The following is a 25,642-nucleotide window of genomic DNA, read 5'->3' as shown; positions in this document are numbered from 1 at the left end:
AACAACACGGCCTATTTTTGTGTCACCCGCAAATTTCTTAATCATGCCCCCTACTTTTGAGTCCAAATCGTTAATGTATACCACAAAAACCAAAGGACCAACTACAAAGACCTGCGGCACCCCACTGGAAACAGCCTTCCAGCCGTAAAAACACACGAAGATCATTACCCTTTGCTTCCTGCCACTGAGCCAATTTTGGATCCAATAAGCCACATTCCCTTGGATCCCATGGGCCTTTACTTTTTTGACCAATCTGTCATGTGGGAATTTTTCAAAAGCCTTGCTAAATCCATGTGGACAACATCAATTACGCTACCCTCATCGATCCTCCTTGTCACCTCCTCAAAAAATTCGATCAGGTTAGTCAGACACAACTTCCCCTTAACAAATCCATGCTGACTGTCCTTGATTCGTCCGTGCCTTCCCAAGTGACAGTTCATCCTGTCCCTCAGAATTGATTCCAATAATTTGGAAATGGAGTATTTCTACCTGCTTGCTGCAATAACAGATAAGGAGGGTACCAGCAGTCAGGTCCGGTGAGCTTAGTCGCTAAAGCATGAGATTCTTAATCTCAGGGTCGTGGGTTCGAGCCCCACGTTGGGCGAGTGCCATTTTTAACTTTTATGCTGCTTTCACTGACCAACAGTGCAGAAATGATGCAGAATGAAATATGCTGTCCGTCGTCAGGATGGCCGAGCGGTTGAAGGCGCTGCGTTCAGGTCGCAGTCTCTTCTGGAGGCGTGGGTTCGAATCCCACTTCTGACATTACTTATTTTTACGAAAACGTGGAAGTATTTTATTTGTGGATTGGGCTGCAGCTGATTTTTCTGCCCAGTTGATTTGCTCCTCCCACAAATGCAACTGGCTTTGTCATGCAGATGTGACTTGAGAAGTTTCAAACGGTGAAATGGTTGACAGATTAATGACCTGGACAAAGAAATAGAACAGCAGTGGGAAACATTTAAAACGGTGATCAATAAAGTCCAGGAGAAATATATCCCACGAAAAAGCAAGAACAAACTAGCCAGAAATGAAACACCAGGAATGAATAAAGAAATAAGGGCAAGATTGAAACTGAAGAAAAAGGCCCACGCTGGACAATAAAGGAGAGAGGGGAATGTGAAAAGACTGGGAAAGAAGTCTAAAGAACTATTAGAAAGGCAAAAAGGAATATCAAAGAAAGCAAAGTATTCTAGACACTTCAACAGCCAAAGAAAATTTAGGATAAGAATAGGGCCACTGAGGGATACACACGACAAACTCACAGGCAATGACAGAGAAATGGAAGAAATATTAAATAATCACTTTGCTTCAGTATTTACCGGGGAGACCCGTATTGTGGGCATGACAGTAGAAGAAGACATCAAAAAATATGTAAAGACATTTAAGATCGAAAGGGGGGAGAAAATTGATAAAGTAATCAAACTTAGAGAGGAAATTTCCTGTTTGGAGCCGAACCAGAGTTTCAAACCGCTCAGCCACGCTAATTTCCGTATTACTGTTCAGGAGCTCATTTCACAGGGACACGATTACTGCGCTCCATTTAGGGAGGCTCAGTGAAAGGCGGAAATTGATCGATTAATAGAATCATAGAACAAGACAGCGCCATTCGGATGCCATTTGGCCCATCGTGCCTGTGCCAGCTCTCTGAAAAAGCTGTCCAGTTCGTCCCACTCGCCTGCTGTTTCCCCATAGCCCTGAAAATGTTTCCATCCAAGCGTTTGTCCAATTCCCTTTTGAAAACTGTGAGTTAAGAAAAACAATATTGAAAGGGGTGATGGGGTCTCTGCAGCGTCGATGTAGAGTGTGTGATGATTGAAGTTATCAAGATGGTTGCTTTACACATGGTATGTTGTGCAATCATCCTGAAATATCTTCAATATCCAATACAAATTGAATTGCAAACCTGACGGACAAACACTGGAAAACAAGTCACGAGTGAACACAAATCATCTGGGACCCGTTTTCAGCCTCACGGCACTTTAAGTAAAGTGAAATAACTTTGCATTGAAAAGATTTGGAAATCGCAATTGTGCATTTATCTGTTCCATTTCTTAAAGTTGCTGGCATCTGATGATGAACACGCCTCTGCTCCCTCCATTGAACAAGAAAGGAGGTGTTTGACGTTGACGGGATCTGTTGGTTTTGAGCTTATCCTTTACATTGAGTGGGTTCACATTTTATAAATGGTGTCAGCTTTAGCCCAGCGGTGAACTTCACAGCAAACAAGTTCGACACCGTCTCACCGCGGGCGCAGACTGATATGTTTATTGTTATTTCATTCAGACCTAAATAAATAGTAACCGTGATTTTAAATTTGCACGAAGTGATTTTTAGATAGACGCCTTTAAATGTTTCAAAGGCGACTCCTAATTTATGATATTCCGGCCATTTCACCAGCCGTGTTGAAAACAAAACATGTCTCTGCTCATCGCGTCTTTTTTCGAAAGGCAAAAAATATATTTCCCGTGACCTCTGAAGGATGGACAAGTACATTGCAGAAATCTGAAGCAAGTTCACCGAGCTTAAATCTTCTGACCACGTTAAAGGCGCTATACACACACATATATATATATACATATATATATATATATGCAAGTAGTTGCTGTCGTCTCTGTCGATTTTGAATCAATACCAGTGTTCGTGTCAGTTTGTTGCATGAAATAAATGAGGGTATCAGGCGCTCCCCTCCCTGCCACTGGGTCGGTACTGAGTCAGGGTTTAGACCAAACATCTGTTTTTTAGTGTGTGAAAAAGCAATTAAAACCTTCATTCGGGAATTATCCAGTCCAATATGTGAGCGGTGAAAGAAACTGTGACCCCGATGTGATGTGAACACGCAGCCTTTTGATCTGGAGTCAGACCTTTGCGCCACGCACTCTGAAGACAGAATCCTGGATGTTATTATATATATGAATGTTTCTCAAACACCGTTCCTTTTATCCCACCTTGGTTGAATAGATGGGGCTTATCAAATCTCCGCCAGATCCCACCGGGTGTGAGACAGTATTGGAAGCAGCCTTCACCCCCAATATCACGCTGGCTTTCATCGCCTGCTCTCAGCGGACTGCTATAACAGGGATGGGAGATATGGATTTTGTTCGCATTGTTCAGCAATGTGAATCGTTAAATATTTAATCATTTTTAATGGGGACAAGGTTTCAAAATGTTTCCGCCCGGTTTTGAACCGGGGACCTTTTGCGTGTGTGGTCAACGTGATAACCACTACACTACGGAAACCTGACGGCTCAACTCCGTGTTAGGGATATAACCCCTCAGCCAAACTAATTTCCGTATTACTGTCCAGGAGCTCATTTCACAGGGATACATTTCCTGCGCTGTATTTCGGAAGGCTGCAGAGAAGGATCGGTGGCGATGGTCAGGCAGGGAATCCCAGAGCATCGCGCCCACACAAACATTTCACTGTTTTTTTTTCATGTGCCTGATATCCGACCGCAGTGTAAATTATGGCGAATCAGGCATGCTCAGATCACATTGTTCACAGAGTGTTTTCTTGCAGACAAATCACACATTAGAAAACTTGAAATGAGATTGAGAGATCGGAGCCATTTAAAGTGCTCCCAGTTACTGCAGATCAGGAATTAAAACCTGACACCGGCTTCAGGGCGATCAGAATGAGGCAATGAATCCGAAAGTGGGAAGAAAAAAGCGCAATTTTGGTTTTGGGGTGGGCTCGAACCACCAACCTTTGCAATAAACAACCAAATGGGCTAACCGATTGCGCCACAGAGACCGTCCCATGGCTTTGATTGCAAGATACACTCAAGAAACGTGTCACCGAGCCAAAGTTTCCTGTTGCAGCCACAGAAATGCAGTTGTCCACTATCAGTGTTACTTTTCCAGAAATAAAGGAAGGGACATTTTTTGTGGAAACATGGAAAGGTCTGGTCTCGCTCACAGCATCGATATCACCGCCAACCAGCTCTCCTGCAACCGGCGTGCGAATCGGTGCTTTGTCTATTCCGAAATAACAATGTGGGAGAGCCTTCGCCACACTGACTGCAGCGGTTCAAGAAGGCGGCTCACGACCACCTTCTCAAGGGCATTGGGGATGGGCAATAAATGCCGGCCTCGCCAGCGACACCCACATCCCATTAACGAATAAAAAAAATATTAATTTCACATTCTGCATCAGTTTGAGGTGCTGTATTGGATTAAGATGTTGTATTCGTCTGAGGTACTTTATTAGTTTGAGATACTGTATTAGATTGAGATGCTGTATTTGGTTGAGGTATTAAATTATGTTTCAGGTTCTGTATCGGTTTGAGGTACTGTATTAGTTTAAGGTGTTGAATTCGTTTGAGGTACTGTATTAGTTTGAGATGATGCATTAGCTTGAGGTATTATATTAGTTTCAGATTCTCTATCCGTTTGAGGTACTGTATTAGTTTGAGGTACTGTTTTAAATTGAGAAGCTCTATCAGTTTGAGGTGTTATATTAGTTTGGGGTATCTGTAGTGTAAGGAAATAATTAGTCTTTATTGAAGTAATATTAACTTTCGCTTTTGCCTCTTAAGTAAGGAAGTATAAATCTCTGTTGGGAGAATGAAACGACAATCATAAGACAGAGTTGCTTCATTTTATATGCATGCATATGTTTAATGTAGAGACGAGTAGATTCTGAAGTCCAGAAACTCTTGGATCGGAGCTGATATCATAATACTCGTAAGTTTAATCATCCTTTTGATATAAACAATTCTCTGGCAATCATAACAAGGCCTTTAAATCATTCAGAGCTGGTGTGTTTGTGTGTCAGACAGCATTGTGTGCTATTCATCTTACCAGTTTCACAGGGAAGCAGGAGAGGTGTGACATCTGTATGAATGCTACGTATCATTCCAAGCTGACGGAGCGGGAAAGGGCTGTACTGGTGAGAGATAAACACCATTCTGCTTTTTGGTCAATGGGCAAGGCCATATGTTTTAACTAACAAGTTCAAAAGTTATAGTTATAATTAATGCCTAAAGCAGAACACCTGGCTGTGTGGAAGGAGCCTGTTTGCACCACAAGGCGACATCTAGTGGAGGAGTGTAGTTAGGTGATGAGGGAAGTGATACTCTGATAACAGAGAAAATGCTGGAAACCCTCAGCAGGTCAGGCAGAATCTGTGGAGAGAGAAACAGAGTTAATGTTTCAGGTCAATGACCTTTCATCAGAACCAAGTTGGGCAGTTGTGCTAGGTAATAGTATGAAACATAGGAATTGTTTCACTCATGTGAGGTGATTTGGGTACTTTTCTGTCTTTGGACGTTCAAGATCAAAAGTAAAATAAGGGCTCGTCCGGGATCTCTCACATATTTGGACAAACAACCCCGAAGCGAGAATCATAACCATGGACCAACATGCCCATTGGCAAAAGCCAATGCACTCAAAGCCAGCCATCGTAAAACCCCTTTTGGTGGCTATCCTTGATAAGCAATTATGAGGACAGGTTGCATAGACCAGACTTGCATTCCCTTGAGTATAGAATATTAAGGGGTGATCTAATTGAGGTGTTTAAGATGATTAAAGGATTTGACAGGGCAGATAGAGACTATTTTCTCTGGTGGGGAAAGTCCAGAACAAGGGGGCGTAACCTTAAAATTAGAGCTCGGCTGTTCAGGGGTGATGTCAGGAAGCACTTCTTCACACAAAGGGGAGTGGAAATCTGGAACACTCACCCCCAAAAAGCTGTTGAGGCCGGGGGTCAATTGAACATTTCAAAACTGAGATTGATTGATTTTGGGGCTAATTTGGGAGTTTAATGGATTTGACATTTTTCCCTGTGAGTTGTATTGTTTCGATCGATGAAATGTTCGTGAAGAGAGTCAGTGTAAAGAGACTCAGCAGTTCATGTTTTCCCGAGACACTTCCTTCAGACCTGAGACCGAAAAGTTTGTCCTTTCCGTAGTGTAGCGGTTATCATGTTTACCAGTTACATGCAGAAAGTCACCGATTTGACCTCGGAGGGAAACATTTTGTTGGGACTTGCTCCCCATGAACCTGCAGGGTCGAGTTTGTTCATGCGTGAACGGGGCGACAAACCTTTTTAAATTTAACAGCGGCTGCACCGGATTCCTTGTATAATAAGCACTAAACATTTTTAAGCAGACTCCTAAAATAAAGTATATAAAACGGGAAGGGATAAAAGTTCATGACATGCAAAACTCAAAGATTTATTGACGTTTTAATTGTCACTTGGCAAACAAGTTAACATTTCCTTCAGTGTGCAACAGAACGTATTAATGGCGATTAAAGAAAACATTAAATGTCTCACAGACTTGAATTATTTTTGTGCAATGAACTATTCCCAACCACAAGGGAACACTGCATCATATATATATATTTAAGGATATAATAAGTTTTTATACATATATAATCTATGCCATCAGTAGACCTCGTGGAGAAACGGTAACTCGTCTGACTCCAGTTTCTGAAGGCTGCGTATTTAAATCATGTCGAAATCACTATTTATCTTACCATTCATATCAGCCTGGATAATTTCGGAATCACTGCTTTTTAATAATAAACGGAACTTTGGTCACTAGTTCATTGTTCATTGCTCCCTGTCATTGATAATTGAAATGAAATGTTAATCTGGCAAAACCGGAGAACAAAATATTAAACAAGCAAAACAAATACCGAGCAAAATTATTTGCAATGTTTGGGGGAAGTGCAGCTGAAAAGCAGAAGATCTGCATGGAATTATCAATGATTGAGCGAAATACATTGCTCGACTTGTTACTCGATTGCCTTCGACACCACGGAATTCAGGAGAACCTGTTTCATGGTTTGCACTGAACCCTTGGAGCGGAGCCAACAGCCGGCTCGCTGCAACAACAGACAAGGAAGTAACAGTTTCCTCAGGCTTGGCTCGCTCAGTCGGGGGAGGCATTCCCCTCGGGATCGTGGGTGCGAGTTGCAACTTTTACGCTGCCCTCATGAGCGGACCCCAGCGCTCCATTTTCGCTGAAATGGAGAATTTCTCCGCCACCTTTTTCTTGATATCACAATTGCTGGCGTGCGAGGGAAAACGGCCCTCCGCTTCACTGTGAGTGCAAAAGACAAGTCTGGAGGTGCCGCGTGGCGTCCAATGAATGTCAAAACTTTAAAAGAAGAGTTAGCGATTCAGGTACGCAAACCTCGCTGGTGGACAAGAGATTTTTTTGTCAGAGGTTCCAGCCTTGCCTTCATCTCTTGCCTTTTGCGAGGCACTTGTTCCGGTTTAAATTTACAAACAGGATGAGTTGGTGATCGGGGGGACTGCAGGAGACTCAGCGGCCCCGGGTGAGACACAGAAAAATCCGCCCAAGCCCTGTCCCAATGTAAGTATGTGGAAGTAAAGACGGGAGGGGACGGTGTGACGCTCCAGTCATACCCCCTGTCCGGGAACGACTCGATTTTAAAATTCTCATCCTTGCTTTCAAATCCCACCAGACCCTCGCTACCCCACCCTATCATGTGGCTGCAAGAGCAGGTCAGAGGCTGGGCATTCTGCGGCGAGTGACTCACCTCCTGACACCCCAAAGCCTTTCCACCATCTACAAGGCACAAGTCAGGAGTGTGATGGAATACTCTCCACTTGCCTGGATGAGTGCAGCTCCAAAAACACTCAAGAAGCTCGACACAATCCAGGACAAAGCAGCCCGCTTGATTGGCACCCCATCCACCACCCGAAACATTCACTCCCTTCACCACCGGCGCACTGTGGCTGCAGTGTGTACCATCAGGATGCACTGCAGCAACTCGCCAAGGCTTCTTCGACAGCACCTCCCAAACCCGCGACCTCTACCACCTGGAAGGACAAGGGCAGCAGGCACATGGGAACAACACCACCTGCACGTTCCCCTTCAAGTCACACACCATTCCGACTTGGAAATATATCGCCGTTCCTTCATTGTCGCTGGGTCAAAATCCTTGGAGCTCCCGACCTAACAGCACTGTGGGAGAACCTTCACCACACGGACTGCATCGGTTTAAGAAGGCGGCTCACCACCACCTTCTCAAGGGCAATAAATGCTGGCCTTGCAAGCGACGCCCACATCCTATGAACGAATAAAAAAAAATCTCTGTGCTCCTCCAATTCTGGCCTCTTGCGCATTCCCGATTTTAATCGCTCCACCATTTGCGGCTGTGCCTTCAGCTTCCCGGGCCCAAAGCTCTGGAATTCGATCCCGAAATCTCTCCGCCTCTCTCTCTCCTTTAACACATACCTTAAAATCTACCTCTTCGACGCAGCTTTTGGTCACCTGTCCCAATATCTCCTTATGTGGCTTAGTGTCAAGTTTTGTTTAATAACGCTCCTGTGAAGCACCTTGTGAACTTTTACTGCGTTAAAAGCGCTATATAAATGCAGGTTGTGTCCTCTGGTTATCGACCCTCCTGCCAATGGAAAAAGCTTCTACCCATCCATTCCATCAAAATTCCCTCATAATTTTGAACACCTCTATTAAATCTACCCTTAACCTTTTTTTCCTGTAAGGAGAACAATCCCAGCTTCTCCAGTCTCTCCACATAACCCATCCCTGGACACGATGCAAGGTGGAGGGTTGCAACCAGGTTTGCAAATTATTGCATTCGGGAGCTGGACAAATCGAAAGGAACCGACATGACAAACAGTTTTGTGAATCTGCAGATACGCTTTGAGAAACGGAATTGGAGACGAATAAAGGACTGACCAGACAGGCGGCCAAGACGCAGCTGAGTCGGCATGTCCCCCTGGAACAGTTGCTCTGATGTTATAAGTGAAATTAAGAGGTCGGAGCCATTTAAACCGCTCCCAGTTACTGCAGATCAGGCATCAAATCCTGACATCAGCATCAGGACGTTCAGAATATTTTTTTTTATTCGTTCATGGGATGTGGGCGTCGCTGGCGAGGCCGGCATTTATTGCCCATCCCAAAAAGCCCTTGAGAAGGTGGTGGTGAGCCGGCTTTTTAAACCGCTGCAGTCAGTGTGGCGAAGGATCTCCCACAGTGCAACTAACTAACAGACAAAGCACCGGTGGGCGCGCCGGTTGCAGGAGAGCTGGTTGTCGGTGATATCGATGCTTTGAGCGAGACCAGACCGTTTCCATGTTTCCACAAGCAATGTCCCATCTTTTATTTCTGGAAAAGTAACACTGATGGTGGACAATTGCATTTCTGTGGCTGCAACAGGAAACTTTGGCTCGGTGACACGCTGCTTTAGTGCATCTTGCAAGAAAAAGGACCAGACGGTCTCTGTGGCGCAATCGGTTAGCGCGTTCGGCTGTTAACCGAAAGGTTGGTGGTTCGAGCCCACCCAGGGACGAAAATTGCACCTTTTTCGTCCCACTTTTGGATTCATTGCCTCATTCTGATCGCACTGAAGCCGATGCCATGTTTCAATTCCTGATCAGCAGCAACTGGGAGCACTTTAAATGGCTCCGATCTCTTCATCTCATTTCAAGTTTTCTAATGTGTGATTTGGCTGCAAGAAAACACTCTGTGAACAATGTCATCTGAGCATGCCTGATTCGCCATAATTTACACTGCGGTCGGATATCAGGCACATGCAAAAACAACAGTGAAATGTTTGTGTGGGCGCGATGCTCTGGGATTCCCTGCCTGACCAGCGCCACCGATCCTTCTCTGCAGCCTTCCGAAATACAGCGCAGTAAATGTATCCCTGTGAAACGAGCTCCTGGACAGTAATACGGAAATTAGTTTGGCTGAGGGGTTATATCCCTAACACGAGGATGGAGGTGTCAGGTTTCCGTAGTGTAGTGGTTATCACGTTCGCCTAACACGCGAAAAGTCCCCGGTTCGAAACCGGGCGGAAATATTTTGAAACCTTGTCCCCATTAAAAATGATTAAATATTTAACGATTCACATTGCTGATTAAATGTGAACAAAGTCCATATCTCCAAGCCCTGTTAATGCAGTCCGCTGGGAGCAGGCGATGAATGCCAGCGTGATATTGGGGGTGAAGGCTGCTTCCAATGCTGTCTCATTACCGGTGGGATCTGGCGGAGATTTGATAAGCCTCATCCATTCAACCAATATATGAAACGGTGTTTGAGAAACATTCAAAAAATATAATAACATCCAGGATCCTGTCTTCAGAGTGCGTGGCGCAAAGGTCTGACTCCGGATTAAAAGGCTGGTGAACTTGCTTCAGCTTTCTGAAATGTACTTGTCCATCCTTCAGAGGTCATGGGAAATATGTTTTTTGCCTTTCGAAAAAAGACGCGAAAGTTCGAGACATGTTTTGTTTTCAACACGGCTGGTGAAATGGCCGGACTATCATAAATTCGGAGTCGCCTTTGAAACATTTAAAGGCGACTACCTAAAAATCACTTCGTGCAAATTTAAAATCACGGTTCCTATTTATTTCGGTCTGAAAGAAATAACGATAAACGTGTCAGTCAGTGCCCGCGGTGAGACGGTGATGAACTTGTTTGTTGCGAAGTTCACCGCTGGGCTAAAGTTGACGCCGTTTAAAGGACGCGAACCCACTCAATGCAAAGGATGAACTCATAACCAACAGGTCCCGTCAACGTCAAACATCTCCTTTCTTGTCTAATAGAGGGAGCAGAGGCGTGTCCATCATCAGACGCCAGCAACTTTAAGAAATGGAACAGATAAAGGCATAGATGCAAGTTCCAAATCTTTTCAATGCAAAGTTATTTCATTTTATTTGAAGTGCCGTGAGGCTAAAAACGGGTCCGAGATGATTTGCGTTCACTCGTGACTTGTTTTCCAGTGTTTGTCCGTCAGGTTTGCAATTCAATTTGTATTGGATATTGAAGATATTTCAGGATGATTGCACATCATAACATGTGTAAAGCAACCATCTTGATAACTTCAATCATCACACACTCTACATCGACGCTGCAGAGGCCCCAGCACCCCTTTCAATATTGTTTTTCTTAACTCACAGTTTTCAAAAGGGAATTGGATAAACGCTTGGATCAAACTTTTTCAGGGTTACGGGGAAACAGCAGGCGAGTGGGACGAACTGGACAGCTCTTTCAGAGAGCTGGCACTGGCACGATGGGCTGAATGGCGCTATCTTATTCTATGATTCTATTAATAGATCAATTTCCGCCTTTCACTGAGCCTCCCTAAATGGAGCGCAGTAATCGTGTCCCTGTGAAATAAGCTCCTGAACAGTAATACGGAAATTAGCGTGGCTGAGCGGTTTGAAACTCTGGTTAGGCACCTAACAGGAAATTTCCTCTCTAAGATTGATTAGTTTATCAATTATCTCCCCCCTTTCGATCTTAAATGTCTTTACATATCTTTTTGATCTCTTCTTCTACTGTCATGCCCACAATACGAGTCTCCCTGGTAAATACTGAAGCAAAGTGATTATTTAATATTTCTGCCATTTCGCTGTCATTGCCTGTGAGTTTGTCGTGTGTCTCCCTTAGTGGCCCTATTATCATAGAATCATAGAATCATAGAAGTTACAACATGGAAACAGGCCCTTCGGCCCAACATGTCCATGTCGCCCAGTTTATACCACTAAGCTAGTCCCAATTGCCTGCACTTGGCCCATATCCCTCTATACCCATCTTACCCATGTAACTGTCCAAATGCTTTTTAAAAGACAAAATTGTACCCGCCTCTACTACTGCCTCTGGCAGCTCGTTCCAGACACTCACCACCCTTTGAGTGAAAAAATTGCCCCTCTGGACCCTTTTGTATCTCTCCCCTCTCACCTTAAATCTATGCCCCCTCGTTATAGACTCCCCTTAAGAGACATGTTTTGTTTTCAACACGGCTGGTGAAATGGCCAGACGATCATAAATTCGCAGTCGCCTTTGAAACATTTAAAGGCGACTACCTAAAAATCACTTCGTGCAAATATTCCTATCCTAAATTTTCTTTGGCTGTTGATGTGTCTCGAATACTTTGCTTTTTTTGATATTCCTTTTTTGCCTTTCCAATAGATCTTCAGACTTCTTTCCCAGTCTTATCACATTCCCCTCTCTCCTTTATTGGCTAGTGTGTGCCCTTTTCTTCAGTTTAAATTTTGCCCTTGTTTCTTTATTCATCCTTGGTGTGTCATTTCTGGCTAGTTTGTTCTTGCTTTTTAGTGGGATATATTTCTCCTGGACTCTATTTATCACCGTTTTAAATGTTTCCCACTGCTGTTCTATTTCTTTGTCCAGGTCATTAATATGTCAAACATATCACCGTTTGAAACTTCTCAAGTCACATTTCCATCACAAAGCCAGTTGCTTTTGTGGGAGGAGCAAATCAACTTGGTCTAAAAATCAGCTGCAGCCCAATCCACAAATAAAATATTTTCACGTCTTCGTAAAAATAAACAATGTCAGAAGAGGGATTCGAACCCACGCCTACCGGAAGAGATTGCGACCTGAACGCAGCGCCTTAGACCGCTCGGCCATCCTGACTACAAATTTAACGTTTCATTATGCATCAATTCTGCACCGTTGGCCAGTGAACGCAACATAAAAGTTTGAAATAATACTCGCCCAACGTGGGGCTCGAACCCACGACCCTGAGATTAAGAGTCTCATGCTCTACCGACTGAGCTAGCCGGGCCTGATGGTACATCACCGCCTTATCTATTATTGCAGCAAGCAGGAGAAAGACTCCATTTCAAATTATTGGAATCAATTCTGAGTGACAGGATCAACTGTCACTCCGAAAGGCACGGACGAATCAAGGACAGTCAGCATGGATTTTTTAAGTGGAGGTCGTGTCTGACTAACCTGATTGAATTATTCGAGGAGGTGACAAGGAGGATCGATGAGGGTGGCGCAATTGATGCAGTCGACATGGATTTTCGCAAGGCTTTTGAAAAATTCCCACATGGCAGATTGGTCAAAAAAGTAAAGGCCCATAGGATCCAAGGGAATGTGGCTTATTGGAGCCAAAATTGGCTCAGTGGCAGGAAGCAAAGGGTAATGGTCGACGGGTGTTTTTTGTGGCTGGAAGACTGTTTCCAGTTGGGTGCTGCAGGGCTCCATACTTGGTCCTATGCTTTTTGTGGTATACATTAACAATTTAGACTTAAACGTCGGGGGCATGATTAAGAAATTTGCCGGTGACACAAAAATTGACCGTGTCGTTGATAGCGAGGAGGAAAACTGTAGACTGTGGGGGTTCAGGCAATTTTCTGATAACAAAGCACTCAATCTATCTCTGAATGAATTTTGAACGAATACGTGTGTTTGACCCAGCACAGGCACGATGGGCCGAATGATCTCCTCTTGTGGACTAACATAATACGATGATACTAAGTGTTGTCAGACAGAAAAGCAACACATTCCAAATAAGAGCAGAGAGAGGAAACTAGACTAACAGCATAACAGCACGGTGAGATATTGTATTTGAGAAGGATGAGGAGGGATAGTTTATCATGGTGGTGGTCACATCGGGTATCAATTGTGACTTTGATAAGGACCATTTCATGCTGCGACAGTCTCTGGCACTGTGTGTGAGTGTGGGATTCATTCTGTATCTGTCAGTCTCTGGTACTGTGTGTGAGTGTGGGATTTATTCTGTATCTGTCAGTCTCTGGTACTGTGTGTGAGTGTGGGATTCATTCTGTATCTGTCAGTCTCTGGTACTGTGTGTGAGTGTGGGATTCATTCTGTATCTGTCAGTCTCTGGTACTGTGTGTGAGTGTGGGATTCATTCTGTATCTGTCAGTCTCTGGTGCTGTGTGTGAGTGTGGGATTCATTCTGTATCTGTCTGTCTCTGGTACTGTGTGTGAGTGTGGGATTCATTCTGTATCTGTCAGTCTCTGGTACTGTGTGTGAGTGTGGGATTCATTCTGTATCTGTCAGTCTCTGGTGCTGTGTGTGAGTGTGGGATTCATTCTGTATCTGTCAGTCTCTGGTACTGTGTGTGAGTGTGGGATTCATTCTGTATCTGTCAGTCTCTGGTACTGTGTGTGAGTGTGGGATTCATTCTGTATCTGTCAGTCTCTGGTACTGTGTGTGAGTGTGGGATTCATTCTGTATCTGTCAGACTCTGGTACTGTGTGTGAGTGTGGGATTCATTCTGTATCTGTCAGTCTCTGGTACTGTGTGTGAGTGTGGGATTCATTCTGTATCTGTCAGTCTCTGGTACTGTGTGTGAGTGTGGGATTCATTCTGTATCTGTCAGTCTCTGGTACTGTGTGTGAGTGTGGGATTCATTCTGTATCTGTCAGTCTCTGGTACTGTGTGTGAGTGTGGGATTCATTCTGTATCTGTCAGTCTCTGGTACTGTGTGTGAGTGTGGGATTCATTCTGTATCTGTCAGTCTCTGGTACTGTGTGAGTGTGGGATTTATTCTGTATCTTTCAGTCTCTGGTACTGTGTGTGAATGTGGGATTCATTCTGTATCTGTCAGACTCTGGTGCTGTGTGTGAGTGTGGGATTCATTCTGTATTTGTCAGTCTCTGGTACTGTGTGTGAGTGTGGGATTCATTCTGTATCTGTCAGTCTCTGGTACTGTGTGTGAGTGTGGGATTCATTCTGTATTTGTCAGTCTCTGGTACTGTGTGAGTGTGGGATTTATTCTGTATCTGTCAGTCTCTGGTACTGTGTGTGAGTGTGGGATTCATTCTGTATTTGTCAGTCTCTGGTACTGTGTGTGAGTGTGGGATTCATTCTGTATCTGTCAGTCTCTGGTACTGTGTGTGAGTGTGGGATTCATTCTGTATCTGTCAGTCTCTGGTACTGTGTGTGAGTGTGGGATTCATTCTGTATCTGTCAGTCTCTGGTACTGTGTGTGAGTGTGGGATTTATTCTGTATCTGTCAGTCTCTGGTACTGTGTGTGAATGTGGGATTCATTCTGTATCTTGTCACTCTCTGGTACTGTGTGTGAGTGTGGGATTTATTCTGTATCTTGTCACTCTCTGATACTGTGTGTGAGTTTGGAATTGATTCTGTATCTTGTCAGCAGTGTGTGTGAGAGTTTGTGATTAATTCTTTATATAAAACTGTGTGTTAGTGTGGGATTCTTTCGGTATCTGTCAGTCTCTGGTACTCCATGTGACTGTGGGACTCATTCTGTATATACAGTCTCAAGTACTGTATGTGGGAGTTGAATTCATCCTATATATGCAGTTACTCATACTGCATGTGATTGTGGGATTCATTCTGTATATACAGTCTCCAGTACTGTATGTGGGAGTTGAATTCATCCTATATATGCAGTTACTCATACTGCATGTTAGTGTGGGATTCATACTGTACCTGTCAGTCTCTGGCACTGTGTGTGAGTGTGGGATTAACTGTGTGTCTGTCAGTCTCTTGTACTGTATGTGAGTTTGGGATTCGTTCTGCATCTGTGAGAGTTGGAGTCATTCTGTGTCTGTGTGTCTCTGGTACTGTCTCTGAATGTGAGATTCATTCTGTATCTGTACGTAATTATTCTCTCAGATTAAATTATGGTGTTCAATATTGCAGCTTTTATATCTCAATGTTTAAATAGTTTTACTCCTTGTTTAATTGGTAAATATGGACATACTTTCGGATTTGATGCTGGAGGTTTTAACCAGATTATTTGTGTGCTTTTTGGAGTACTATTAAATCTGTATCTCTGTGAGTACTGTTGTGGATGATAATGTATCTTTAAAACTGATAAGGTGACATTTTTGAATTGGTATGTAATGTGTAGATCAGTCTGTAGAAATGGAATTGATACCGTATCTTTCAGTCTAATATTGTATGAGATTTTTGGACTGGTATGTAATGTGTATCTCAGTCTGCACGAATAGAATTGATACTCTATCTTTAAATCTCATTCTACGAGTTCATTCTGAACAGGTATCTAATTTGTTTCTCAGGTTTACTATCTTTCAATATTTCTCACTCTGATACTCGACCTGAGTTTTGGACTTGTATGCAATTTGTATCATATGATACACTTTTCGAATGGATATTCCATGTATTAAAGTCATGTGTGTGAGAGTTCTGGGCTAGTATTCAATTTGAATCTCGGGGTACATTATTGGGATTCATTCTGTACCTTTGAATCGGGTACCATGTGTGATTTCTATCTGGTATTTAATTCGTAGCTAATGTTGCTCTATTGTGAGATTGACACAGTGCCTTTCACTCTGAGAGTGTGATTTTGGACTGGGATTTTTGTATCTACCTGTCAGCGGGACTGAGTTAGGGGGAAATGGAACAGTGTCTGCCTCACCTACTCTGCTTGACTGTTGGGTTGAAAATGTGTCTCTGGAAATTGTGATCATTGTGGGACTGACTACTCCTGCTGTCTGAGACTGTGGAACTGATGACCTGTCTGTGTCTCTGTGCTCTGTGAGTGATAATATACTTACTGTGTGTGAGAAGGAGCTGGCTGTACTGTTCCTTCTGCCTCGGGTGGAGGAAGCATCACATTTATTCTGGATCGTTCAAGGGTTTGCCTGGAGAAAGAAAATGATCTCTTGTTACTCAGGAACAGGTGAGGTAGAAAAGACAGAAGTGATCAGTTTAATATCTCTGTTAATGATCATTTTGAATATCCACAAATGAAATCCAGTGATACAAACAGTGTCAGTGTCTGACTCCACTGCAGTACTGCAGCACTCAGCTTCTGCATACCAGGTGTGTTGGGCTGTTTTACAACAATTTAATGACATCCAGACACGGCCCAACCCCTGCACTGATCCATGAATGGGACTACCCGATGGGGCAGGGACCTTTGTACAGGTCAGGTTTCTAATCCCCTCTCCCATGGGACTAACCGTTCAACGGAAACCAAACAGCCGCTGTTTAAAATGTGTCCTTCACACTTCTCACCTGATGCCTGCAATAGATGCTCTTTGTATAACTCCCCACATCCTTACTGTCCGGCTCTGTTTCCACTCTTCACTGTCCAATAACAATAAACAGGGGGAGATTGGAACTAAACCAGGACCATTCACGACTGGTTTGGGGAGAGAAAGCAGCAATGATTTTAATAGCAGGTTCTTCCCATTCACTCTCCCTTCCCCTGGACACACCCTGTCCACACACAGCCCGAGAATGACCTCTCCCTTCCCCCCTCTCACTCCATGTTCCGGGACCAGTTCCTGATCCACTCCGCCTCTTACAAACAGCCCCCGGACTCCCCCTGAACTTCCCCCGGACTCAATGCCGATCTCTGAGCCCATCTGCGGACACGGTCCCGAAGCGATGAGCTGCTGTAACGAGGCTGCTCTTTGCTCCCTTCCCCCGGGGGCCGTGATCTCTCCATTCCCGGCTGTTTTAAACCATCTTCTTCCACTCACTGAGGGAATGGCGCCCACAATTCCCAATCCAAAAATCGATGGCAACTTTCCCCAATTGGAATTTTTCCGAGTCTGAGCAAAGGAAGTGGGTCTGGGGGAAAGGTCAGAGGGAATGGGGTCCACAGGCAGTGCAGGAACAGGCACCAGAATGGGAAACAGATGGGATTCCACCAGTGCCAAACGCTGGAATCCAGACTGACTTTACAATCTCCAACTATTAAACTAGATGTTTCCATCCCTGCTGTTTCTCTCGGGGTCTTTTGATGGTAAACAGCCTTTCAGAGATAAAGTGAGCGGCTGTGAAATCAGCCAATGGATTCCCTTCATTCATGGCCCCTATAATGTGTGACTGAGAGAGGATTTCTCAAACTAATCCTGGAGAAACATGGGAGGAAAGTGGGAGTCGGTGTATTTGCTGGGACCGTGTAGGGTTAATATCAGGCAGCAACAGTCGCAGATTAATTTAACCGGAGTGAAACTGTAGGTCACTGAGAGTAATATCGAACAGCCCTGAGCTGTAAAACTGCAGATAGTACAACAGGCATTAGAGGGTTAAATGTGACCCATTGTTTCTGTCCCTCTCTGTACTGTCCCTGAGTGTGGGATTAATAGTGTTTCTGACCCTTGTACAATATCAGTGAGAGATGTGAGTGCATCTTCTGTCTCTCCAACGCGATCTTTCTGGATAAAACGGCACTTTCCCGGTCAGTCTGGAACTAATACTGTTAACGTCTGTCTGTCACTGTGTCTCACCGCTCTCTCTGTCTCTATCACCGTGTCTGCCTCCCTCTCTCTCTCTGGTGCTGTACATGAAGGCGGATACTGTTATTGAGCGTGATTTGGACACAGATCGGAAGTGTAAGACTGATACTGTCTCTCTCTCTCTCTCTCTATTGCTGGACATGACAGTGGGATACTGTCTGATATAAAATAGAGAGAATGAGATGTCCGGGCCGGGCCTCACTGTAACTGGGGATGTTTCGGCTCCAGTCCCAGTTCATGGTCATAATCTTTTCACAGATTCAGGGCGAGAGTCTCTGTGAGACGGTAACACTGGCGGAGAAACTCCGCGTCATAACTCAAACCCCAACACATGAGATTCTCCAAATAAGCTGGAATAAGGTGTTTGTAAAACGCTGAACCCGTCTGGGAGGGGATGTGTGGGGAGATAGAACAGGGAAACAGACTGAAATGGAGGAGCCGAGTTGACTTGTTATTGAATGGACTGAATTTAGGCAGGAATATTAACGATTTCTCATTGTAACGGGGCTTATTTGAAAGCTTCGGGTTTTGGGAATCCTTGAATATGAAGCCCGGGTCTGTCAGGGTTTGTGCGGAGCGCTGAGGTTCGGTTCTATTATCGATAAACGGTTTGAAACTGTCGGATGGAGAGAACTGGAGGTGGAGCTGGAAGATCAGAGGCCACTCTCCGCTCTGTCACTCTGACTGTCTCCTCCCCTCCCGATTTCTCTGTTTCATCCCCCATATGGAACCAAAGCGGGTCGGTGGACTCTAAACACGGTTTACTCGTTAACAGGACGAAAGGCGAGTAATGTTCCTGATCTCCTGGGCACCAGGCAATTCACTGTTATTTGTTTCTGTACAGAGTTACATTTCAGTGATTCCCCAGTGAGTTTGATGCGTTATGTGAATAATCCAACAAAATAGAACAGAAACGGAGCGAAGCGCTGAATTCCACAGATGTGGAAAGGTTAGTCGAGCAGTTCTGGTGATTCTTTACGAGCCCAATATGGCAAGTAGTTTAAATAAATACAAGAAATCTGGTGATGTGTGGGCTGGGGTCTATAAGTCACCGTTTAAAGTACCGGACTGTGGTCACTGCCCCGACTCCAGTCCCATTAATTCCTCATCTCGTCCACAACGAGACAAAAGCAGCTCAAAGCCACACTGGTAGCATGATATCAGGGTCTCCCTTCAGACAGTAACCAGCCCTTTCACAGATACAGAGGGTGGCTCTGAAAAGAGCCTTTACATCGAGTTACATTGAAACGACAGCACAGAAACAGGCCATTCGGCCCAACTAGTCTATGCCGGCGTTTATGCTGCTCATGAGCCTCCTCCTTCCTTACTTCATCTAACCCTATCGGCATATCCTTCTATTCCTTTCTCCCTCATGTGCTGATCTATCTTCCCCTTAAATGTCCCTCTGTTATTTGCCTCAGTCACTCCTCGTATTTGCAAGTTCCACATTCTAACCACTCTCTGGGTAAAGCAATTTCTCCTGAATTCCCTATTTGGTTTATGAGCGACTATTTTATATTTATTACCTGAAGTTTTGGACTCCCCACAAGTGGAAAAATTTTCTCTACATCTGTCCAAACAAACCCTATCATTATCTTAAAAATCTCGATCAGATCAACCCTCAGCCTTCTCTTTTCCAGTGAAACGAGACCCAGTCTGTTCAGTCTTTCCTGATAAGAATATCCTCTCATTTCTGGTATCATCCTTGTGAATCTTGTCTGCACCTTCTCCAGTGTCCCTATGTCTATAATATGGAGACGAGACCAGTTCGCAGTATTCCAAGTCTGGTCTAAACAAGGTTCTATACAAGTTTAACATAACTTCTTTGCTTTTCAACTGTATCGCTCCAGAAATTAATCCCAGTGTTTGATTTGTCTTTTTGTGACCTGATTAACCTGGGTCGCTGCTTTTAGTAATTTGTGTATCTGTACCACTAGATCCCTTTGCTCCTCTATCCCGTTTAGACTCTTATTATCCAAGCAGTGTGTGACCTCCTGATTCTTCATTCTGCAAGTTTATTAATGCCCTCTTGCATTTTGATGCATTCTTCCTTTGTATTAATTAAATCCCCCAATTTGGTGTCGTCCACAAATTTTGGAATTGTCCTTCCGATTCCCGAATCCAAATCGTTAATGTAAATTGTGAAGAACAGTGGTCCCAGCAACTGGAACTCCACTTCCCACCTTTTGCCAGTCTGAGTAGCGACCCTTAACCTCTATTCTCGGCTTTCAGTTTTGAAGCCAACTTACTATCCATTCTGCCACCTGACCTGACTCCACGTGCTCTGAACTTAGCCATGAGTCTACAATGTGGTACATTATAGAAGGCCTTCGGAAAATCCAAATATATCACATCTACTGCATTAAACTTGTCTACACTTTCTGTTCCTTCTTCAAAGATTTCAATAAGGTTGGTCCTGTCCTTTGGGTTATCAGATTAAGCCTTGGCCGGTTTATTTGCTCTTGGAGCTCACAATGCTGGATTTCTTCGGCAGCAGCACGGCCTGGATATCAGACAACACCCTGAGTGATGGTCACCCGTCCCAGCAGCTTGTTGAGCTCCTCGTCGTTGCGGATGGCCAGCTGCAGGTGTCTGGGGATGATGCGGGTCTTCTTGTTTGTCCAGGGCCGTGTTGCCGGGCAGCTCGAGGATTTCAGCCGTCAGATACTCGATGCACAGCAGCCAGATAGACGGGGGCTCCGGCACCCACACGTTCAGCATGGTTCCCCTTTCGCAGGAGCCTGTGAACACGGCTCATGGGCAACTGCAGTCCGCCCCGGGATGAGCGAGACTTGGCCTTGGACCGAGCTTTACCGCCGGTTTTTCCTCTTCCAGACATTTCCACAATCTCACAAACACTTTCACAAAGAATGAAGAAATCCTCCCGCACTCGCCCTTCTTATACCTTCTGGAGGAGTACAGTGGGGGCACTTGTGATGGGTCTCTCTCAGAGTGTTTACACTGCCCGCTCACCCTCACTGATATTCTATCTTTGAACTGCTGTAATATTGTCCTTTAGGAATATTGCTGCTCCTCCTCCTTTCCCTATTTCCCTGTCCTTTTTAAAGTTCTTATGGACTTGAATATTAAGCTGCCATTCCTGCCCAGTTGGTAGTCAGGTCTCTGTAATGATTTAATGGAATTATTTAACTTTACTCAATGGCTGATGTGAGCTGTGGTAAAATGTATTTCCAGCTGGTCAAGTATTGCAGGTATCGACTGTCTCTTCAGTCCGATATCAGGTGAAGAATTACTGGCTGGTGTGGAATTTCCATTGATTGGGGGTTGGTGAAATCTACTGGGCGGAAACAGGAACTGCAACAGAGCGAGAAAGGATCCGTCAGAAACCAGTGAAAATGAAGAACAAAATCAAACAGTCTGCAGTGTCTGTTCAGGATCTGATGTTTGGGAACTATTTTAATGTTGATCATTTTCAGCGATGGTGGTATAGTGGTGAGCATAGCTGCCTTCCAAGCAGTTGACCCGGGTTCGATTCCCGGCCATCGCAATTCAGTGTTCTTATTAGTTTATTTCCATCAGAAACTCTTAAGTTTACAATCGAATTTGATGCAGTTCAGTTGGAAATTGTTTCCAAGACAGAATCGAGTGTAATTGCAGTAAAATGTTATCAACCTTCATTTATTTTCCCTATCGAAGGAAAAGAGGAAAAACATGCTGGAAATACTGATTTGCCAAGGGTCGAATGAGAGTGAGGAAGGGAAATGATATGTTAGCCTTTTTTGGAAGGGTGTTGGAATATAAGAGTGAGGAGGTCTTGCTGCAATTGTAGTATGAGGAAATATTGTGCAAAATTGGACAATATTGGTTGGAGTTTAGAAGAATGAGAGTTGATCGCATTGAAATGTATAAAATTCTTAGACGGCTTGGCAGTGTGGATGCTGAGAGTCTGATTCCCCTGGCGGGAGAGTCAAGAACGAGAGCTCATACTCTCAAGATGAGGGGTCGGCCATTTAGGACCAACATGAGGAAACATTTCTTCACTCGAAGGATTGTGAATCTTTGGAATTCTCTACAACCCAGAGGGCTGTGGATGCTCAGTCGTTGAGTTATATTCAAAGCTGAGATCGATAGATTTTAAGAGAGCAACATGCATGATAAAAGTGAGAGCACCATGCATTATAAAAGTGAGAGCACCATGCATTGTTATCAGTGAGAGCACCATGCATTTAAAAAAGTGAGAGCACCATGCATGACAAACAGTGAGAGCAGCATTGATTATGAACAGTGAGACCAATATGCATTTTAAACAGTTAGAGCACCGTGCATTATAAACAGTGAGAGCACCGTACATTATAAACAGTGAGAGCAACATGCATTATAAACAGTGAGAGCACCATGCATTATAATCAGTGAGAGCAGCATTGATTATGAACAGTGAGACCAATATGCATTATAAACAGTGAGAGCACCATGCATTATAAACAGTAAGAGCACCGTGCATTATAAACAGTGAGAGCACCATGCACTATAAACAGTGAGAGAACCATGCATTGCAAACAGTGAGAGCAGCATTGATTATGAACAGTGAGACCACGATGCATTTAAAACAGTGAGAGCACCGTGCATTATAAACAGAGAGAGCACCATGCATTATAAGCAGAGAGAGCACCATGCATTGTAAACAGTGAGAGCACCATGCATTATAAACAGTGAGAGCACCATGCATTTTAAACAGTGAGAGCACCATGCATTTTAAACAGTGAGAGCACCACGCATGATAAACAGTGAGAGCACCGTGCACGATAAACAGTGAGAGCACCGTGCACGATAAACAGTGAGAGCACCATGCATTATATACAGTGAGTGCACCATGCATTACAAGCAGTGAGAGCACTATGCACATTAAACAGTGAGAGCACCATGCATTATAAACTGTCAGAACACCATGCATTATAAACAGTCGGAGCACAATGCATTATAAACAGTGAGGGCACCATGCATTATAAACAGTGAGAGCACCGTGCATTATAAGCAGTGAGAGCACAAAGCATTATAAACAGTGAGAGCACAATGCATTGAATGCAGTGAGAGCAACATGCATTTTAAACAGTGAGAGCAACGTGCATTATAAACAGTGAGAGCACCATGCATTATAAACAATGAGAGCAACGTGCATTATAAACAGTGAGAGCACCATGCACATTAAACAGTGAGAGCACCATGCATTATAAACTGTCAGAACACCATGCATTATAAACAGTAGGAGCACAATGCATTATAAACAGTGAGAGCACCATGCATTATAAACAGTGAGAGCACTGTGCATTATAAGCAGTGAGAACACAAAGCATTATAAACAGTGAGAGCACAATGCATTGAATGCAGTGAGAGCAACATGCATGATAAACAGTGAGAGCAACGTGTATTATAAACAGTGAGAGCACCATGCATTATAAACAATGAGAGCAACGTGCATTATAAACAGTGAGAGCACCATGCATTATAAACAGTGAGAGCACCATGCATTATAAACAGTGAGAGCAACATACATTATAAACAGTGAGAGCACCATGCATTATAACCAGTGAGAGCACCATGCATTATAATCAGTGAGAGCAGCATTGATTATGAACAGTGAGACCAATATGCATTATAAACAGTGAGAGCACCATGCATTATAAACAGTAAGAGCACCATGCATTATAAACAGTGAGAGAACCATGCATTATACACAGAGAGATACCAAGCATTATATACAGTGAGAGCACGATGCATTATAAACAGTGAAAGCACCATGCATGATAAACAGTGAGCGCACCATGCATTATAAACAGTGAGAGCACGATGCATTATATACAGTGAGTGCACCGTGCATTACAAGCAGTGAGAGCACTATGCACATTAAACAGTGAGAGCACCATGCATTATAAACTGTCAGAACACCATGCATTATAAACAGTAGGAGCACAATGCATTATAAACAGTGAGAGCACCATGCATTATAAACAGTGAGAGCACTGTGCATTATAAGCAGTGAGAGCAACATGCATGATAAACAGTGAGAGCACAATGCATTGAATGCAGTGAGAGCAACATGCATGATAAACAGTGAGAGCAACGTGTATTATAAACAGTGAGAGCACCATGCATTATAAACAGTGAGAGCAACGTGCATTATAAACAGTGAGAGCACCATGCATTATAAACAGTGAGAGCACCATGCATTATATACAGTGAGTGCACCATGCCTTATAAGCAGTGAGAGCACTATGCACATTAAACAGTGAGAGCACCATGCATTATAAACAGTGAGATACCAAGCATTATAGACAGTGAGAGCACGATGCATTTTAAACAGTGAGAGGACCATGCATTTCAACCAGTGAGAGCACCATGCATTATAAACAGTGAGAGCGCCATGCATTATAAACAGTGAGAGCGCCATGCATTATAAACAGTGAGAGCGCCATGCATTATAAACAGTGAGAGCGCCATGCATTATAAGCAGTGAGAGCACCATGCATTTTAAACAGTGAGAGGACCATGCATTATCAACAGTGAGAGACCAATGCATTTTAAACAGTGAGAGCACCATGCATTACAAACAGTGAGAGGAGCATTGATTATGAACAGTGAGACCAATATGCATTATAAACAGTGAGAGCACCTTGCATTAGAAACAGTGGGAGCACCATGCTTTATAAAGAGTGAGAGCAACATGCATTATAAACATTGAGAGCACCATGCATTGTAAGCAGTGAGAACACCATGCATTTAAAACAGTGTGAGCACCATGCATTATAAAGAGTGAGAGCCCCATGCATTTTAAACAGTGAGAGCACCGTGCATTTTAAACAGTGAGAGCACCGTGCATTATAAACAGTGAGAGCACCGTGCATTTTAAACAGTGAGAGCACCTTGTATTTTAAACTGTGAGTGCACCTTGTATTTTAAACTGTGAGTGCACCTTGTATTTTGAACTGTGAGAGCACCGTGCATTTAAAACAGTGCACCTTGTATTTTAAACTGTGAGAGCACCATGCATTATAAATTGTGAAAGCACCATGCATTAAAAACAGTGAGAGCACCATGCATTGTAAACAGTGAGATACCAAGCATTATATACAGTGAGAGCACCATGCATTTTAAACAATGAGAGCACACTGCATGACAAACTGTGGGAGCACCATGCTTTATAAGCAGTGAGAGCACCATGCATTATAAACCGTGAGAGCACCATGCATTTAAAACAGTGAGAGCACCATGCATTTTAAACAGTGAGAGCACCATGCATTATGGGCAGAGAGAGCACCATGCATTATGGGCAGAGAGAGCACCATGCATTTTAAACAGTGAGAGCACCGTGCATTATAAACAGTGAGAGCACCGTGCATTTAAAACAGTGAGAGCACCGTGCATTTTAAACAGTGAGAGCACCTTGTATTTTAAACAGTGAGAGCAACGTGCATGTTTATCAGTAAGTGCACCGTGCATTTTAAACAGTGAGAGCACCGTGCATTTTAAACAGTGAGAGCACCATGCATTATGAACAGTGAGAGCACCGTGCATTTAAAACAGTGAGAGCACCGAGCATTTTAAACAGCAATTGCACCTTGTATTTTGAACAGTGAGAGCACCGTGCATTTTAAACAGTGAGAGCACCGTGCATTTTAAACAGTGAGAGCACCGTGCATTTTAAACAGTGAGA

At 43.8% G+C, this 25,642-nt stretch overlaps 7 non-coding genes across 7 annotated transcripts; 4 read left to right on the top strand and 3 right to left on the bottom strand.

The window, feature by feature from the left end:
* Positions 1-682: 682 nt before the first annotated feature.
* Positions 683-765, top strand: trnal-cag (transfer RNA leucine (anticodon CAG)). Its single transcript has one exon. It is a non-coding gene; the product is annotated as a tRNA-Leu (tRNA).
* Positions 766-3,167: 2,402 nt separating this feature from the next.
* trnav-cac (transfer RNA valine (anticodon CAC)) lies at positions 3,168-3,240 on the bottom strand. Its single transcript has one exon. It is a non-coding gene; the product is annotated as a tRNA-Val (tRNA).
* Positions 3,241-9,217: 5,977 nt separating this feature from the next.
* On the top strand, positions 9,218-9,291 carry trnan-guu (transfer RNA asparagine (anticodon GUU)). Its single transcript has one exon. It is a non-coding gene; the product is annotated as a tRNA-Asn (tRNA).
* Positions 9,292-9,731: 440 nt separating this feature from the next.
* On the top strand, positions 9,732-9,804 carry trnav-aac (transfer RNA valine (anticodon AAC)). Its single transcript has one exon. It is a non-coding gene; the product is annotated as a tRNA-Val (tRNA).
* A 2,498-nt stretch (positions 9,805-12,302) lies between these two features.
* On the bottom strand, positions 12,303-12,386 carry trnal-cag (transfer RNA leucine (anticodon CAG)). Its single transcript has one exon. It is a non-coding gene; the product is annotated as a tRNA-Leu (tRNA).
* Positions 12,387-12,464: 78 nt separating this feature from the next.
* On the bottom strand, positions 12,465-12,537 carry trnak-cuu (transfer RNA lysine (anticodon CUU)). The gene has a single exon. It is a non-coding gene; the product is annotated as a tRNA-Lys (tRNA).
* Positions 12,538-21,409: 8,872 nt separating this feature from the next.
* trnag-ucc (transfer RNA glycine (anticodon UCC)) lies at positions 21,410-21,481 on the top strand. The gene has a single exon. It is a non-coding gene; the product is annotated as a tRNA-Gly (tRNA).
* Positions 21,482-25,642: the final 4,161 nt, after the last annotated feature.

Source organism: Heptranchias perlo, unplaced genomic scaffold, assembly GCF_035084215.1.
Source record: "Heptranchias perlo isolate sHepPer1 unplaced genomic scaffold, sHepPer1.hap1 HAP1_SCAFFOLD_62, whole genome shotgun sequence".
Lineage (NCBI taxonomy): Eukaryota > Metazoa > Chordata > Chondrichthyes > Hexanchiformes > Hexanchidae > Heptranchias > Heptranchias perlo.
This window is presented reverse-complemented; position numbering and strand designations above follow the sequence as displayed.